Raw genomic sequence first — 18070 nt, forward strand, 5'->3', positions numbered from 1 at the left:
TTCAGGGTGTAACGGATCCGGACATCTTTCTTCCCGTTGTAATTAAAAAGCAAAACAATCTGGTGCTTTTCCTTTTAAATGCGTAGCCACCTTTCATAAGAACACCGTGACGAATGTTCTGCAGCATTCCAGTCACTGGACTCTCCAGTTCAGTGGCTCTGATGCGGACCAACGCCGTCTAAACTTGTGCCTGCAATTGGGCGGCGCTTGTGGCGGGTGTCATTTCAGATACCTCCTGAAGGACAAGAGCTCACAGGTTTTCGATTAAATTGGGATGGCGACTTTTCCCAAGTCCTAGGCCGTTAAGTCAGAATGGTTGGAGGTTCTATCGGCATCACTTCCCGTTCTTTTTCGGACTTTTAGGTAACGCGCCGCCCCGCACGAAGACAGTGTGGCTCAATAGCGGCCGAACACCTTCAATTAAGGGGGGGGGGGGCACTGCCGACTTTTGGTCCCATTCTTTCCATGCAAAGCCCATAGGGCTAATGTTAAAATGCCAAAATCAAAGGGGCCACGGTGCCCCGGTGCCCTCCCCGTTGCGACGCCTATGTCAACTGTTAGGTATCAATTAACATATTCGATTTGGGGTCACAATTTTAGATACTTTGTTGTAATTTGGCGATTGGTTGATCACTCACAGGTGTCGCATACCCATGGGTACAGTAAAACATGAAAATTTGTTTGTGAAAGAGATGGACATTTTGTGCTTCCGGGCGCTTGACGGCTTCGATGTTTTTTCTGTCTCTTTTTCTTTTTCTTTTTTGTTGCAGATCCGTAAAAAATACGTCGTGGGGAGGGCTGAGAAGTTACGTCACTTTTCGGCCAGAAAATGACGCATGCAAAAGATCGGCGACACAACAGAATCGGTTATACCCTGATTTTTCGACCAGCCCAAACGAAAATTGTGCATTGTAGAATGAATGAGAAGGCTTACTTCACGAAATTTGAAGCCAATTGTACTACTTATCCCGCGCCGTGCTGGGGGGGGGGGGCCTTTTCACGCCCCCCCCCCCCCCCCCAGGTTTGTCGCAGATATCTAAAACACGGCGGCGCACACGTGTTGGAACTCCTGTTCATACTTTTTTTCGCAAATGTTGTGAAAATTTCAGACCCGGGTTGTTCAAGGTAAGGTCCCCAGGCCACGTCACGTGACCTTACTTCAGAAAAAGATCAAAGGCCGCTGTAGCTACACCGACTGAACGATCGCTTTGAAACTCTCAGCGATTGATAAGAGTAACAGTAGGTGTGTATAAAACGTACATCTTGGAATTTCGATATCTGTGACCTAAGGTCAGATCAATTTAGCGACCTCTCCATTATAAGTCAATGGGGGAAAATTGAAATGCGCCTGTTGTGGACGAATGTCGTTCTTAATAGGGGAGAAACGTGTAAAACGCCGACGGTAGGTAAAACGCCCCATGCCCTTATTTACGACGTAATTGTGTCCTTGCTTTTATAAATCTTACAGGTGAAACAAGTACTGCGGAAGCAAAATACTGATGAAGTTTGGTGGGCGCTATTATCATTGGGCTGATTTTATAGCAAAAAAAAAAACATGATTTCATGAGATTTCTTTAAAAAATGTATGTCATAAAAACGACATTAATTCACTGTTCACTTGTCACTTTGATCTGAGTTGCTTTTGGTCATAGAGATCTTATATACATCTTATGTATGTTACAGGGAGTTTGAGAAATCCGTGAGTTTGCAAACTCCCTAGTGAGTTTGCAAACTCCCTGAACCATCAGTGAGTTTGCAAACTCACTAGGGAGTTTACAAATTCACTAGGGAGTTTGTAAACTCACTGACCGGTCAGGGAGTTTGAGAAATTTCAGAGTGATTGGGCCAAATAAAAACAAGTGTGCAGCATATGGGTGGCATACGTGCCGTCCGCACTGGCGGATCCAGGCTTGCGTTTTGGGGGGGGGCCAACTCATGCAGGAGCCAAACCTAGGGTACCCCCAAATCCTGTTTTCTCATCGGATTTAGGCCACTTATTTTTCGTCACAGCCCTGACACTATGAATTTTTTTAACTAAAAAGAAAAATATATAAATGGTAGCCCACCCGACCCATGCCTTTATATTACTTTGTAAACACTTACCATTGTTTTTATTGACCAGTTAAAGGGACCCTCCCACCTTAACATTAGATTTGAGCTGAGATAGCCAAAATGGGGTACCCCTGGCTCACAATTACCGGTTTCGGCACGCACTCACAACATCGAGAAATGCCTTAAATCGGAAATATTGAATTTCAAAATTGCAGCATTTTGATTCAGAGGGGCTAATGCTTTTGGATACCCCTCTGAATGTGTGACGTCAGCGGAGATCTAATGATTTTTTAATATTTTACTAAAACGTTTGGTAGCATGCGGTGGTATAGGCTGCTTTGCGCGCAACAAATGCCGCACTTTCAAATAAAGTCGCTAGGAACAGCAGCGGATATCCCAAAAAGTAAACAAAAATAAAAGTCTAATCTCTTGAAAACCGGTGAATATTTTTCGATAAAATTTGGTAGATATTCGTTTTCGCCCTTTCTGAACCTAGCGACATCACTTTCATGCCAATTCATTAACTTTTTTGAAGGTGGGAGGGTCTCTTTAACCCGCTTCGAGTCAGTGCTTGGGTCCCTTTGCGGGCCGGGAGGTGGTAAAACAGCCCTGTCTAACTCGGCTCCTGGGCCACGCCCTGATTGAACTATGTTTCATTATCGTTTGGGGGAGGGGGAAAACGGGCCACTTTAGGCCTCTGGGAAGGGGGCATGGCCCTAAATGCCCCCTCCCTGGATCCGCCAGTGTAAGAAGAGACCATTGGAGCTGCAGTTGGGTACCTCAGACATCAGGGTACGCCCTCAGATGTATGTATAGGACTCGCATGGAGACCTCTTACGCTATAGTGTACTGAAAGGACCCAAAGGAGTCTGTCTATATGGGCTCCCGGAGATAGACGTGGGCCCTCAGGAGCCCGCCAGAGCCCCAATGAGGGATAAGTGAGGGATACCAAGTGCCTGCAATTGCATATTGCATAAGCCATAACGCCTTTACAAATCAATATATTATGCATCAGTGGCAGATCCAAGGGGGGCCACATAAGTCATGACCCCCTTGGTGCCCGGGGGCACCACAGGCCTGTCAGGGGCACCACCGGCCTAGTAGGGGCACCACCAGCCCGCCAGGGGCACCACAGGCCTAGCAAGGGCACCACGGGCCTGTGAGGGGCCCCACAGGCTTGTCAGGGGCACCCCAGGTCTGTCAGGGACACCAGAGACCTGCCAGGGGCGCCGCCGGCCTCGCAGGGGCACCATGGGCCTGTCAGGGACACCAGAGGTCTAGCAGGGGTACCACAGGCCTTACAGGGGCACCACCGGCCTTGCAGGGGCACCTTGGGCCTGTCAGGGGCACCACAGTCCTGTCAGGGCCCAGGGGCACCAGCGGCCTAGCAGGGGCACCACAGGCCTGCCAGGGGCACCACCGGTCTAGCAGGGGCACCATGGGCCTGTCAGGGGCCCCACCGGCCTCGCAGGGGGCACCACCGGCCTCGCAGGCATCACGGCATCACGCAGGGGCACCTTGGGCCTGTCGGGGGCATCACGGGCCTGTTGGGGGCACTTTAGGCTTGTCAGGGGCACCACAGTCCTGTCAGGTCCCAGGGGCATCAGCAGCCTAGCAGGGGCACCCTAGGCCCGCCAGAGGTACAGCCCACCGCTAAAGTAATGTAGGGTTTTACCAAACTCAACGGTTGGCTTTGACTGGCGATTGTTTAATGCGAAGTGATTGAAAAGAAGATGTCAATAGCTAAAGTTGCAGCTGCAAGGGTGACGATACATATAAGCTACATTCAAAGTTTCATTGTAGTCTGGCTAATCGTTCCTAAGCTTCAGAAGCAGAACATACCCATGACTGAAACCCCACATTACTTCTGCTGTGGACTGTACCACAGGCCTGTATGTATGTATGTATGTATGTATTGACACCAAAAGCCTTCCACATATGGCGTGGCGATTACGGCTTAGATCCGAGTATAATGGGTAACAATCATGCGGGCAGGGGGAAGAACACTCAGCATTAGACGACAGTCATCCATCGATGGGGGTCGCGACAATAATCATCTACATATGTACATAAGATAAACGATATAGGTATATACATAAGCACAAACAGATCGTCCACCTATTGGCGGCATGCCTTGTCTACTACTAAACAGACTCGTCAGCGGCGTAGCGGGGATTTGTTAATCATCGCGGCCCTGGCAGACCGGGCGAAGCTGGCAGGTGGCAGCTGCACTACCTGGGGTGGGAGTGCCAGGGTCCAGGGGCACCACAGGCCTAGCAAGGGCACCACGGGCCTGTCAGGGGCACCTCAGGCTCCCGTGCCCCCCCCCCCTCCCTCCCCCCAGATCCGCCAGTGATGCCACACCACGCGAAACACCGCCAACTACCAGCTGCCGCGCCATAAACACGTGCCAACAACAGTCTTTTTTTAAGGTCGACTCCGCTCGCGCAACTTTTGACTGACCCTCACTGCTACTATATTGCTTCCATATTATGCTGTGGAAAGCTTTACTTCACCAGGTGGCTAAAAACCTCCATCAAGGTATATTTTCTTAGCAATTTTTCTGGCGTTTTGGGGGGGGCCAAACAGGCCACTTTAGGCCTTTGGGGGGGGGGGCCATGGCCCCCGTGCCCCCCCCCTGGATCCGCCAGTGGCCGTCCGTGATGTTAACCCTCGCCCATGTAGGGGGGGGTTGGTGCAACCCCCCCCCCCCCCTGAGGTTTTTCGGAAATAGCGCAAAAACGGCGGCGCGCAGCGCCGCCAAATTTTGGCTACCTTATGGGGCAAACCCTGCGCATCTTTTGATAAAAAAAAAAAATTGACCGGGTCATGTCAGGTCACGGAGTTATGACGTCACAAAGGGAACAGCCTCCGGCCGGATTTTCACAAACTGAGTGCCAACGCCCGAGGTTTCCTGCCGGTGGTACGGACATCGGTTGATGGATCGTGATGAAACTTCCCATGCATGTTGGGGCAAGTATTGGCTATCATATGGTATAAAAAACTTGACCGGGTCAGGTCAGGTCACGGAGCTATGACGTCACAAGAGGAACAGCGTCCGGTACTATTTTTGAAAGCGTCCGAACCACTATTTTGCTAATTCTTGTCACCTCAATGGGAATATGCAGCAATATTAGCTTCTATAGGGAGCAAATGGACCTCCCAAATCCAAAAATACAATCAGATTTCAAAAATTTAAATTTTGATTTTTCGAATTTCTGCCGCCGACTGTGACCTTGCCGACTTCCGGCGCTCCCAACGCGCCATTTTTAGAGCTAGGGAAACGAAATACATACCAAACGATAGAGAATTGAGCAAGGAACACGATAGTGAAGGTTTCAAGTCGATATCTCCCACCGTCTTGCCGCAATCACCGCGGAAAGTTGAAAAAGTCTATTTTTTTTCGAAAATTTGACCTTTGACCGGTCAAAAGTAGGTCAAATGTTGACCTAGGACCAAAAAATATACCACCAATCGCGAGATCTCGGCGAGAGCAATCCGTTGGTCTTTTCCGCTAAGCTCTACGACGCTCCGTTTTCAAACGCCAAGGGGGGGTCGCACCAACCCCCCCCCCTGCATGGGCGAAGGTGGCAGATCGCCGTTTACGGGCGAGGGTTAAAACAATGGAGGCTAGCTCTAAGGCCTCGCACGCTGACAAAAAGCTTATAGATCATATGCACACCATGAATACCTTTTTTATTTTAAACTGCTCAGTGATTTACCCATGCATGTACCGCCGCTTCATTTAGTTATACATTTATTTAGTTCACGTCCCAATTAGACCCGTTCCACTCAAGTATGGCTATTCCAGAGTCAGGCTAAATATATCAAAGTAGAAACAGCTCACTGTTGGTCACTTATGCTAAAGTACAGGCACACGCATCAATTCACGCCCAATCCCACTCCGCCATAGACGTGTCATCGAGAGCCGGCGCTGCTGGCAGCCAGCCCAGCTGCGACTGGCGCACGCTGCTTGTTTTTTTTTGGGGGGGGGGGGTTAGGCCCTTTCGGTCTGACAAGACCATTTCAGAGTCGGACGAATGATAGGAATTATAGGGGGAGACATTGGTCTGGGCAGACACCCTATATGCAGAGTCGCCGGGGCTGAGCCCGTCCGAATTGACAGACCGACCAGCCCCTCAAGCACTCTTTGCACCCGGCTACGGGGTGCGCTCCCTCGGGAGCAGCGGTGCCGCTCCAAGGGAGCAGCCCGCATGAGATAAAGGTGCCTGTCCAGCCCGGAGTGGGGGTTTCGGCGTGGACGAGATGGATTTCAGTATCCTGAATCCTGATTCCTGAGGATGGAAACGACGGAACGGAGGAGCACGTTGCTCCGAACCTCCCCTTTACATGGCCGCGAGTAGCATTTTTTTCGGTAGAACAATGAAGGATCTGTAAGCTTTTTGTCAGCGTGAGACGGTTATATAGGCCGTACCACTAGTCGCTTTTGTTTTAACATCACGGACGGCACGTATGCCACCCTCATCTTACACATTTGATTTTATTTGGCCCAATCGCTATGGAATTTCTCAAACTCCCTGACCGGTCAGTGAGTTTGCAAACTCCCTAGTGAATTTGCAAACTCCCTAGTGAGTTTGCAAAGTCACTGATGGGTCAGGGAGTTTGCAAACTCACTAGGGAGTTTGCAAACTCACGGATTTCTCAAACTCCCTGTAACATGTATATAAGATCTCTATGCTTTTGGTAAGCAAGAATAGTTTACCAAAAGCAGTGCAAAATGACTGTGCAATGTTTTCTGATTTGTCAGATATGCCGCTAAACGCAGGCATTGTAAAATTCACAAAACGCACCGGCACTTGGCCCGGGTTTCTAAAACGCCCATTCCATCTTTAATGTCATAGGCGTAGGAACAAGGGGGGCCAGGTGGGCAAGTGCCCACCCACTTTTCGAGGTGGGGGGACATCCACAATCTCTACCGGCCGCCAATCCGACCTGGCGAAGAAGACCAGAGGTCCGACTACTTCGACCCGTCGGCCCTCCCCACCAACCCAGACTCCCTACTGTTGGGGGACTGGAATGCCCACCACCCGGCCTGGGATCGGCACTGCATGGAGGAGGACGAGACGGGGCGTCGTCTGGCGGACTGGATGACACAAACCGGTGTCACCACCCTCAACGACGGCTCCCACACCAGGACCAGCTACAGGGGACAACCCAGCACTCCAGACGCCGTCTTCTGCCACCGTGACCTGGCCCGCCGCTGCACGTGGGCGGTGGGCACGGACATCGGCAGCGACCACCTGCCGATGGTCACCACCGTCACGATGAGCGGTCACCGCCCAAGACGGATACGCAAGACGCGCTGGGCCTTTCACAAGGCAAACTGGACTGGCTACGAGGACGACTGCGAGTCAACTCTCGCGGGGCTCCCGGAGGACGTCACGGCAGAGCGACTCAACGAGCTCTTCACTGCCGCGCTGCTGAAGTGCAGCGTGCTGCATGTCCCCCGCGGGGCCAGATCCGACCCCAAGCCCTGGGCCATGGACCCTGAACTGGAGGAGGCTGTGCGCGACCGCCGTAGCGCGAGGGCAGCACTGGACGCCGCTCCCGGATCGACAGATGCCAGAGACCGCTGGGTGGAGGCGAAACGCCGCGCAGCGAAGATCGAGGAGGAGGCGAAGGCGCGCTCTTTCAGGAACTTCGCGACCGAGGAGCTGAACCGGCCTGCCAACATCGGCAGAGTTCACAAGATTCTCCGGAAGATGGAGGGGGCGGAACAAGCTCCGCCCGGCCAAGCGCTCGGGGACCACGGACGTCGCGCCGTGGAGGACCGGACCAAGGCCGCGGCGTTCGCCAAACAGTACGCCAGTGTCAGCCGACAGGTCCGGAATAAGCTCCAAGACCGCAAGACGAAGTCCGAGCTGACAAGGCTCCGCGCCGAGCCCTGCGTCTGCTCCGATGCCCGTACCGAGGCCTGTTCCTTGTTTACGCCTCAGGAACTGGACACGCAGCTACGCAACATGAAGTGTGGGAAGGCGCCGGGCCCAGACGACATCTGCGCCGAGCACCTGCGCCACCTGGGCCCGGGTGCCAAGACCACTCTCCTCCGACTGCTGAACCTGTCCTGGTCCACAGGCCAGGTACCGTCTGCGTGGCGCCGGGCGACCATCATCCCAGTTCCCAAAGCTGGGAAGGACCCAAAGATGATCGCCAGCCATAGGCCGATTGCGCTCACTAGCCACCTGGCGAAGCTGGCCGAGCGCCTAATCGCCGCCCGCCTCAACCATCTGGTAGAGCGCGATGGACTCGTGCCGCCCGAACAGGTCGGCTTCCGACGAGGCAGATCGGCTGAAGAGAACCTGGCAAGACTGGTGCAGCGGGTCCAAGATGGCTGGAACAAGCCGAAACCGAGAGGACGACCGGAAGAGGGCAAGACCGCGGAAAAGTTTGTACTCCTCGCCTTCGACTTCTCACGGGCGTATGATGTCATCGATCACAAGATGCTCCGCCTCAAGCTCCTCCGCCTGGGGGTGCCCAAGTGCATGTCCGCATGGATATGGGCGTTCCTCCGGGACAGGAGAGCTGCGGTCGAGGTCAACGGCGCCCGAGGAGGCGAGCGCCCGTTCCGGGCCGGACTCCCGCAAGGCAGTGTTCTGGCCCCAACGCTTTACACGCTGTGGTCGGCCGACCTGATCACGGCGCTCAAGACCGTGCCAGGCACAGACATCTTCATGTATGCCGACGACACGGCGACGCTCAGCAGCGGCGCCTCCATCGAAGAGGCCGGCCGCCGAGCCCAGCGAGCTGCGGACATCATCGCCAGCTGGGCATCAAGATGGAAGATGCGGGTCGCCGGCGAGAAAACACAGGCCCTCGTCCTATCCCAATGGGCCCGCGACGCGTCGAGCTTGAGCATCAAGGTGTCTGGCGCCGTGGTGACTGCCGGCCCCTCCCTCAGACTCCTGGGCGTGACCTTTGACCGCCTCCTTCACTTCGGCGCCCACTGTGCCGAGCTGCGCAAGAAGGTCCGCCCCCGTGTCGCCCAGCTGCGACGCATGACCGGGAGGAGCTGGGGACTGGGCGAACGCCAATTGAGGTCGGTGGCCAACGGGTACATCGGGGGGGCCTTAGAGTACGCGGCGGGGGCGTGGATGCCTGCGGCCTCCGCTTCACACCTGGAGCTGGTCGACAGGGAGCTGCGGGCGGCGGCCCGGGTGATAACCGGCTGCCCCGCCTCAACACCCGCCTTCGCCCTGCTGTCGGAGGCGGGCATGCCCGCCGCATGCACGCGCCGCTCGGTGGTGGCAGCCAGGCTACTGGGCCTGGCGATGTCCCTGCCAGAGGGCGACCCTCTCCGAGCCCTGGCGGAGTCGACCCCGCCGCGCCGCCTCAAGACGACGACCGGATGGAGGGACCGCGGTCGCGAGGCCCTAGCACGGGTCTGCCGCGGCGGCGCGCCGCTGACCTTTGAAGCGCGGCTAGCAACCGCCGGGCCGCCGTGGCGCGATGTCCCCGGTGTGACCATCGTCCTGGAGGTGGGTCCCGGGGGACGCCGCGACTGCCACCCGGACACAAGACGAGAGGCAGCGGAGAGCCGTCTGGCGGAGCTTCCGGCCGAGGCGACCTGGATATGGTCAGACGGCTCCGCCGCGGATGGGGTGCTGAATGGAGGAGGAGGAGCCACCATAATTTCCCCGAACGGCGACATCAGGGAGGTGCGTGTCGCGGCAGGCGCCCTCTGCTCCAGCACCCGCGCGGAGCTATTCGCCCTGAGAGCGGCGCTGGAGGAGCTCCTGAACATGGATGGCCGTGACACCTCCCTTCCGACTGTCGTCTGTACCGACTCGATGGCGGCGCTGGCCCTCCTGCGGAGCGGCCCGGCGGCCCAGAGGACTCCGCTGGCCGCAGATATATGGAGGCTGCTGGCCGCGCTCACCGAGGGGGGCCAGCCAGTAACCATCCAGTGGGTCCCTGCACACTGCGGGCTCCCCGGTAATGAGCGAGCGGACGCCCTCGCCCGCGAGGCCAGCGCCCTACCCCAACATGACACTCCGATCGACGGTGGCACGATATGCAAGGCCGTTGCAAGAGACGCTGCGCGCGCCTGGCAGCGGAGCTGGCCGGACGGCTGGTACCGGGCGATATGGGCCGACCGCCGTCCCGGCCCCGTCCTGGAGGCCGACCGTGCCGTCGCGGTTGATATTCACCAGCTCCGAGCAGGACACTGGAGCGGCTCGGCGCAGTACCTGCACCGCATCGGCCGCCGTCCCGAGGCCGACTGCCCGCAGTGCAATGACATGGGCTGCCCTGCTGCACGATGCCGCGTCTGCCGCGAGGAGGCGGACACTCCACGACACGTCCTGCTCCGATGCCCGGCGCTGGCGGGACGCCGCCTGCGGCGCCTGGGTAATATTCACCTGGAAGCGTCTATGGCAAGGGACGACGGCGCGGTGGCGGCCTTGGCCGCCGGCTACCGCGCCCAATTGAGCCTCATCGGCTACGCCCCCTAGGGGGCTGGAGGGAACAACGACGACGACGAGGTGGGGGGGCCAACCATGTGTTTTGGCCCACCCACTTTTTACTCGAGGCCCCTCTTCTCGATTTGAGAGGACGTCGTCACCTTCCAGAATAAACAAACTCGGTAAAAATAAGTTCCACGAATCCCCACGCACGGACTCCAAGGGGCCGTGATGGATCCAAGGAGGCCCTCTGTTCATACTTGTCAGTCGAAGCCCCTGAGACTGATGGCCTGAGAGGCCCTAGTGGATCTGAGGAGGCCCCAATATCCACACTGGTCTGGGGAGGCCCCTGACACTGGCGGTCTGGGAGGCCCCTCTATCCACACTAGTCAGAGGTCTGAGACTGGTGGTCTGCGAGACCCCTCCATCCACACTAGTCAGAATAAATTTAGGCCCCTGACACTGGCGGTCTAGCCGAGGCCCCCTACCCTCACTAGTCAGAGGAGGCCCCTCTATCCTCAATAGTCATAAGAGGCCCCTGAGACTGATGGTCTGGGAGGCCTATCCATCTACACAGTAGTCAGAGGAGGCCCCTGAGACTGATGACCTGAGAGACCCTTATAATCACACCAGGCAGAAGAGGCCCATGATACTGATGGACTGAGAGGCCCTTCTATTTATACTGGCCACAGGAGACCCCCAAAACTTTCGGTCTGGGAGGTCCCTCAATCCGGCACCAGTCAGAAGAGTCCCCTGAGACTGATGGCCTGGGAAGCCCTTATATTCACACTAGGCAGAGGAGGCCCCTGAGACTGATGGTATGAGAGGCCCTCATATTCACACCAGTCAGAAGAGGCCCCCGAGGCTGATGGCTGTGAGGCCCTTCTGTTCATATAACTGGCCACTGGAGGCCCCTGAAACCGGTGGTCTGGGAGGGTCCTCTATCCACACTAGTCAGAAAAGGCCCCTGAGACCGATGGTCTGAGAGGCTCTTATATTCATACTGGCCACAAGAGGCCCCTGAGACTGAAAGTCAGAGAGGTCCACTCCTAATGAATCTGAGGGGCCCTCTATCCACATTTACACTTTTCTAGGGAGGCCCCCGAAACTGATGGTCTGAGAGGCTCTTCTATTTATACTAACCAGAGGAGGCCCCTAGGATTGATGGTCTAACAGGCCCTTCTATTTATACTAGCCAGAGGAGGCCCATGAGACAGATAGTCTGAGAGGCCCTTCTATTCAAACTAGGCAGATGAGGCCCCTGAGAATGATAGTCCGAAGAGCCATGCGGCGGCAACTGACCGTGGCCATATTTCGGCTCGGTAGGGCCCCACAGAGCTCATGAGAGCACCTCAAGGGCTCCTAAGTAGACACGCTTATCCCCACGTGCCACGCCGGCTTCTGAAGGCTCCTTGTAGGCATCTAAGGGCCCTTTCCGGCCTCTAACGGCTCCACCCGCCTGTGATGGCTCCACACCAGTGTTTATGAGCGCCACACAGCGGCGCCTTTGAGGGTCATACTAGTGTCTCTTAGGGCCCTATATCGGTGACTCTGGGGGCCCCACACCGGCGCCTCTGTGGGCCACCACACCTGTGCATCTCAAGGCTCTATAGGTACATCTGAAGGACCCACACCGACACCTCTGAGGGCCCCAGACCAGTATCTCGGAGCTCGGAAGGCCCCACACCGGTGACTCTGAGGACTCACCGGCTCCTGAGAGCACCATGTTGATGTCTAACGGCTCCACAAGGCCACTGAAGGCACCACACAAGCTCTCACTGAGCTCTTATGTCCATGTACCGGCCTCTGAGGGATTTAAGCCAGCGCATTCATAGCTCCACACCAGCAATTGTAAGGGCTTCACACTGAAGTATCTGAGGGTTCCACACCGGTGTCTCTGAGGGCCACATACCGGCATCTCTGAGGGCCCATACCGGCATCTCTGAGGGCCCCATACCGGCGTCTCCGAGGGTCCACATCTGGCGGGCACCCATCAGCGACTGAAGGTCCCACACTGTCGACTCCGAGAGCCCCATCTGCGTCTGGGAGCATTAGCAACATGCCGTCTCTAAGAACCACAGCGGCTCCTCCGTACGAAAGATGGGCGTCTCCATACCAAAGGGGAGCGGCTCTGAGACAGTAGGGCACCTACGTGCAATAGAGGGGCGCCTATGAAGCCCATAGGGGCGCCTCAATGCGAAAGAGGGGCGCCTCTGAGGCCTACATATATGGGCGTCCACATGCAATAGAGGTCTGCAAATTGCAATTGATCAATGCCATGGGGGTGCATTCATAAGAAACAGGGGCGCCGGCATGGCAAAGAGAGGTGCCTTCAAGTGTCCATAAAAGAGAGACGCCTATGATAAGCGCACATTGTATGCGACAATGGGGCGACTGTGGGACATATAGGGATGTCTCTGATGACTACATGCATAGGGCGTATGTATGCATAGGGCGCTTATATGCCAAAGAGGGCGCCTATGAAGCTAATGGGGGCACCTGGGAAACGAGGAAGACATTTGTGTAAGGGTTTTCAGGGGTCATGCGCCGTTTGCGGCAAATACATTCTTTAAAAAAAAATCGGAGGGGAACAAGTTTTAAAAATGGTGCAGACTTTCTGCACTATTCGCTTAAGCGGTTACGCCCCTGGGTACATCTGCCCAATCTCAGAAGCTAGATTTGAAGGTCATGCTTAAAAGCAGCCAGCAGGACGAGGCAAAAGTTGGAGGCCCCTGAAAATAGGAGGCCTCCTGGAAAAGAGGCCCCTTGACAGGGTGGCCCACCCACTTTTCATGACGTTCCTACGCCCGTGTTTAATGTCTTACATTCCAAAAGTGGCTTAATTGTGATACATTGTTGCCGTCGGGTAAAGAGGTGATAAAAACAGTTTATGGGTCAATTTATTGAGCCGTGAGCGAGACAGCTTTGCTTGCAATTGCTGAAGCATCGTTTGTTTTCGTAACGGTACTCCATGATCTAACTCTATTCTCCAAAGGCCATGCTACTGACCTTCATACGTTTCTACTTACCTAAACAGAGTAGCACGGCTGAAAATGGAATATTGCAATATCCCATATATAAAAATCAAAACGTCCGTATGTATGTATGTATGTACGTATGTATGTGACGCGTCAGTCACGCTTGGCGGGCTATTGCTCTGGAACGGTGCGGGCTAAGGGGGTGAAATTTTGGACATAAGTCAGACGCGTGCATCTGTTTGTCGTATTAAATTTTGGTGGGGGTGGGTGCGGTGGTTTGCACGTGGCGGGCGCATCTTTGCGGGATTTTGGGCCGCGGCCGGCGCCGATCAGAGAGCACGCGCCTTAGGCTCAGTTTCTTCGCTTTCAAAACTGAGCGAAATCAGAGCCGGAAGGTCACTGACCTTTGCCAATGAATACCGGAACAGAGCACCGCCGGCCAGGAGGAGACGCCAAATTTATTCTGGCCATAACTCGGCCGCTTCTGGGCCGATTTTATTGAAACTTGATTTATTACGCTGCGCGTAATGCTGTCCCTCTAGTCCCATATATAAAAATCAAAACGTCCGTATGTATGTATGTATGTACGTATGTATGTGACGCGTCAGTCACGCTTGGCGGGCTATTGCTGTGGAACGGTGCGGGCTACGGGGTGAAATTTTCGACATAAGTCGGACGCGTGCATCTGTTTGTTGTATTAAATTTTGGAGGGGGTGCGTGCAGCGGTGTGCACGTGGCGGGTGCATCTTTGGGGATTTTGGGCCGCGGCCGGTTTCGAGCAGACGGCACGCGCCTTAGGCTCAGTTTCTTCGCTGCAAAACTGAGTGAAATTAAAGCCGGAAGGTCACTGACCTTTGGCAATGAATACTGGAACAGGGCACCGCCGGACAAGAGGAGACGCCAAATTTATTCTGGCCATAACTCGGCCGCTACTGGGCCGATTTTATTGAAAATTGACTTATTACGCTGCGCGTAATGCTGTCCGTCTAGTTTACATATATAAAAATCAAAATGTCCGTATGTAGGTATGTATGTATGTATGTGACGCGTCAGTCACGCTTCGCGGGCTATTGCTCCGGAACGGTGCGGGCTACGGGGGTGGAATTTTGGGCGCAAGTCGGACGCGTGCATCTGTTTGTCGTATCAACTTTTTGAGGGGGTACGTGCAGCGGTGTGCACGTGGCGGGCGCATCTTTGCGGGATTTTGGGCCGCGGCCGGCGCAGAGCTGTGAGCACGTGCCTTAGGCTCAGTTTCTTCGCTTTCAAAACTGAGCAAAATCAGAGCCGGCAGGTCACTGACCTTTGGCAATGAATACCGGAACAGAGCACCGCCGGCCAAGAGGAGTCACTAAATTCATTCGGCCATAAATCGGCCGCTACTGGGCCGATTTTAATGAAACTTGGTTTATTACGCTGCGCGTAATGCTGGTTACATATATAAAAATCAAAATGTCTGTACGTATGTATGTAACGCGTCAGTCACGCTTGGCGGGCTATTGCTCCGGAACGGTGCGGGCTACGGGGGTGAAATTTTCGACGCAAGTCGGACGCGTGCATCTGTTTGTCGTATTAAATTTTGGTGGGGGTGGGTTCGGTGGCTTGCACGTGGCGGGCGCATCTTTGCAGGATTTTGGGCCGCGGCCGGCGCCGAGCAGACGGCACGCGCCTTAGGCTCAGTTTCTTCGCTGCAAAACTGAGCGAAATCAGAGCCGGAAGGTCACTGACCTTTGGCAATGAATACCGGAACAGGGCACCGCCGGCCAAGAGGAGACACCAAATTAATCTTGCAATAACTCGACCACTACTGGGCCGATTTTATTGGAAATTGGTTTATTACGCTGCGCGAATGCTGTCCCTCTAGTCTACATATGAAAAACGAAACTCATCAACAGGTGAAAACCAAAGTGGGACGTTTTACAACACCCGTGCTGTAAAACGCCCCGTTCGCAGAGGTCTTGCAAAAGCTCATTCTTGCTGGAATGCAACATACCAGTGCCTTGCTTATTATTTTTTTTCAATAGTCCGAATTACAAAATACCTAATGACGCATGGTTTGTCATTAGGTACATACCAGTTTAGTGGTGACACACCGCTTTTCCTTAGTTTTGTTCGTTTTGGACGGTTCTCCTCTACTCTCAAACAGCAGTTACTCGGTAAACACGACACACTGAATCGGAAAATTGCATCCGTGACCCTTATATGCGCCCCTGATGTCATTTCAGGTCATGAAAAGTCACCAACAGTTTTTCGACTATAACTTTTGATAGACGTGCTAGAGCGGTGCAAATGTTACAGGCAATGTGTGGAATCAGGCATTCTATAGAATGCCTAGGCATTCTATAGAATGCCTGACCGACCAGGCATTCTATAGAATCCCTAGGTATTCTATAGAATGCCTGACCCACCAGGGATTCTATAGAATCCCTAGGCATTCTAAAGAATGCCTGATTTTCAGGCATTCTATAGAATGCCTAGGAAATACACGAATCTTTCCAACATATAAGTGTATGTTGTATAAGATTATGAGCACAGACCGACATGTAACATTATTATTTTCTGCCAGGCTACCTTGCGTTCAGCTATTTATGTTCATTCAGTCAAATGTTCATTCAGTCAAATTTTCCGGTCAGGTATTCAATCTGACCTTATTAGGTCAAATTGTATCAGGATTTCATTCTGAGAGTACAGAGTATTTATCTTAACGCTAGAAAGACGATGGAAGTAATGTCAGTACCGGAAACGCCTTTGGTAAAAAAAAAAATTACACAGAAAAAAAAATTGACAAATCGTCCATTTTTGGAGGTGTTTGCCTTCTAAGGAATTGATTTAAGGTCAAACTGGAGAAAACGGCTACGAGCAAAAATTAACAAAAATTGGGCTGACCTAAAAAATGGCTTAGCTATTTGTTTTACTTTTAGAAATGGCACCCTTTTGAACATTGCCAAAGAAGAACTGAAGTAAAATTTCATAATTTTGAGTCTTTGACGACCTTTCGAATACCGCATGGCCCAGAAGTCAAGCTGGAAGGGGAGATCGAACAACACCTAATCCGGCTCTTGTTACGGCCGGGCCACCGCCCAGACGTGGAATAATGAACCATTTATTCAGGTTATTCCCTGACATTACGGTGTAGGTTGAGCTGTCCATGTATGTATATTGAGAGTCGTTACACGAAGTGCTTATGACGACATAAAATGTGACCTTTGGTGTATTTTTCACCTTCATTTCTAGCATCAGAACAAAGCCATCGTCATTCGCAATCACTTTCGATTCAAGCCTACGGTCCACCCTCCCAGCCAACACTCTTCTAATGCAGCTTCGTATCTGTAGCAGCATAATCCTCCGAGGGTAACCGTTTAAGCGACTGGTTGGCCTGTGACTCTCCCGCGTGCCTTGCGCCGTGGCTCTCCCGTGCCAACGGAATTGGATCAGCTGCTGCTTGCGGCGCACCATTTGGTGGTCGGCATAGCCCAATACCTCCCTCGCTTCCTCTCAGCTCATTGCCCTGAAATGGTGTGAGGTGACGACCGGCCTAGGCCAACAATGAAAATTAGGTAAACAAATAGCATTACTGCCACTGACCCCTAATTTTCGAAGTGTGTTTCGGACAATCAAAATACTTAGGCATTCTATAGAATGCCTGGGAGCTTAAGCCAGGCATTCTATAGAATGCCTAAGCAGTCAGGGATTCTATAGAATACCTAGGGATTCTATAGAATGCCTGGTCGGTCAGGCATTCTATAGAATGCCTAGGCATTCTATAGAATGCCTGATTCCACACATTGCCTGTAACACAAACACGTCAGATGTGTTCAGCTCGACGATACAAATCGACTGACATTCAGAATGACCCTTTTTGGTCAGGTCATGACCTTGAACTGAGGTCAAATTTTCAAAATGACCCTTCAAGGTCAACATATAGTTCACTGTTCATTCGACGCGTCTCAAAGAGAGGAACACGATGCTGGCAAAAGTAATGTCGTGGCTCTCTTGGGTCAAAAGTTTTTACCGAGAAAAAAAAACAGTATTCGTAAAGCGGCAATTTTTAGTCTTTGCTCTCTGGAGACTAAAACGTTGACCTAAGGTCAAATCTAAGAACAATACTCACAAAGGCCTGTGAAAGCGTTATCGAATGGGCTATTCCGCGGCGCTGTAGCTCTATTGGTTCCCGAGTTATGCGTCGGGTGTTTCGAAAATTGTTGAAGTAGACAAAATTTAACCTTTGATGACTGCTGGTGACCTAAGCTTTGACCTGACCTAAAAAAATGACAAGGATTTCCGTCATTGATTTTGACGCTCTTTCGAATGCCGCTAGCGTGTCGCTACGTGGCCCAGGAGACAGGAGACAGGAGCCGACTTAGACGGGAGGCGTGAAAACGGGAGGCGTTGCCCTCACCCACCCAGCACGACGCGGAAAACTCACACCATCAGCGTGGCGCGGGTTCATCTCAAATAACCGCAAATTGACAGCAGCGCCAGGAGAGGTAAAATGCCCCTCCAGTCCCACCAACACCTTAGTCAACACTGAAGTTGCCGCGTCCCTGCTAGCGACTCGAGGAACGCGCTATCAATGCAATCATACGTACCCATACGCGCGCGTGCGCTCTCTCTCTCTCTCTC

Source organism: Amphibalanus amphitrite, unplaced genomic scaffold (assembly GCF_019059575.1).
Source record: "Amphibalanus amphitrite isolate SeventyFive unplaced genomic scaffold, NRLGWU_Aamphi_draft 000137F_arrow, whole genome shotgun sequence".
In the NCBI taxonomy this organism is placed as follows: Eukaryota; Metazoa; Arthropoda; class Thecostraca; order Balanomorpha; family Balanidae; genus Amphibalanus; species Amphibalanus amphitrite.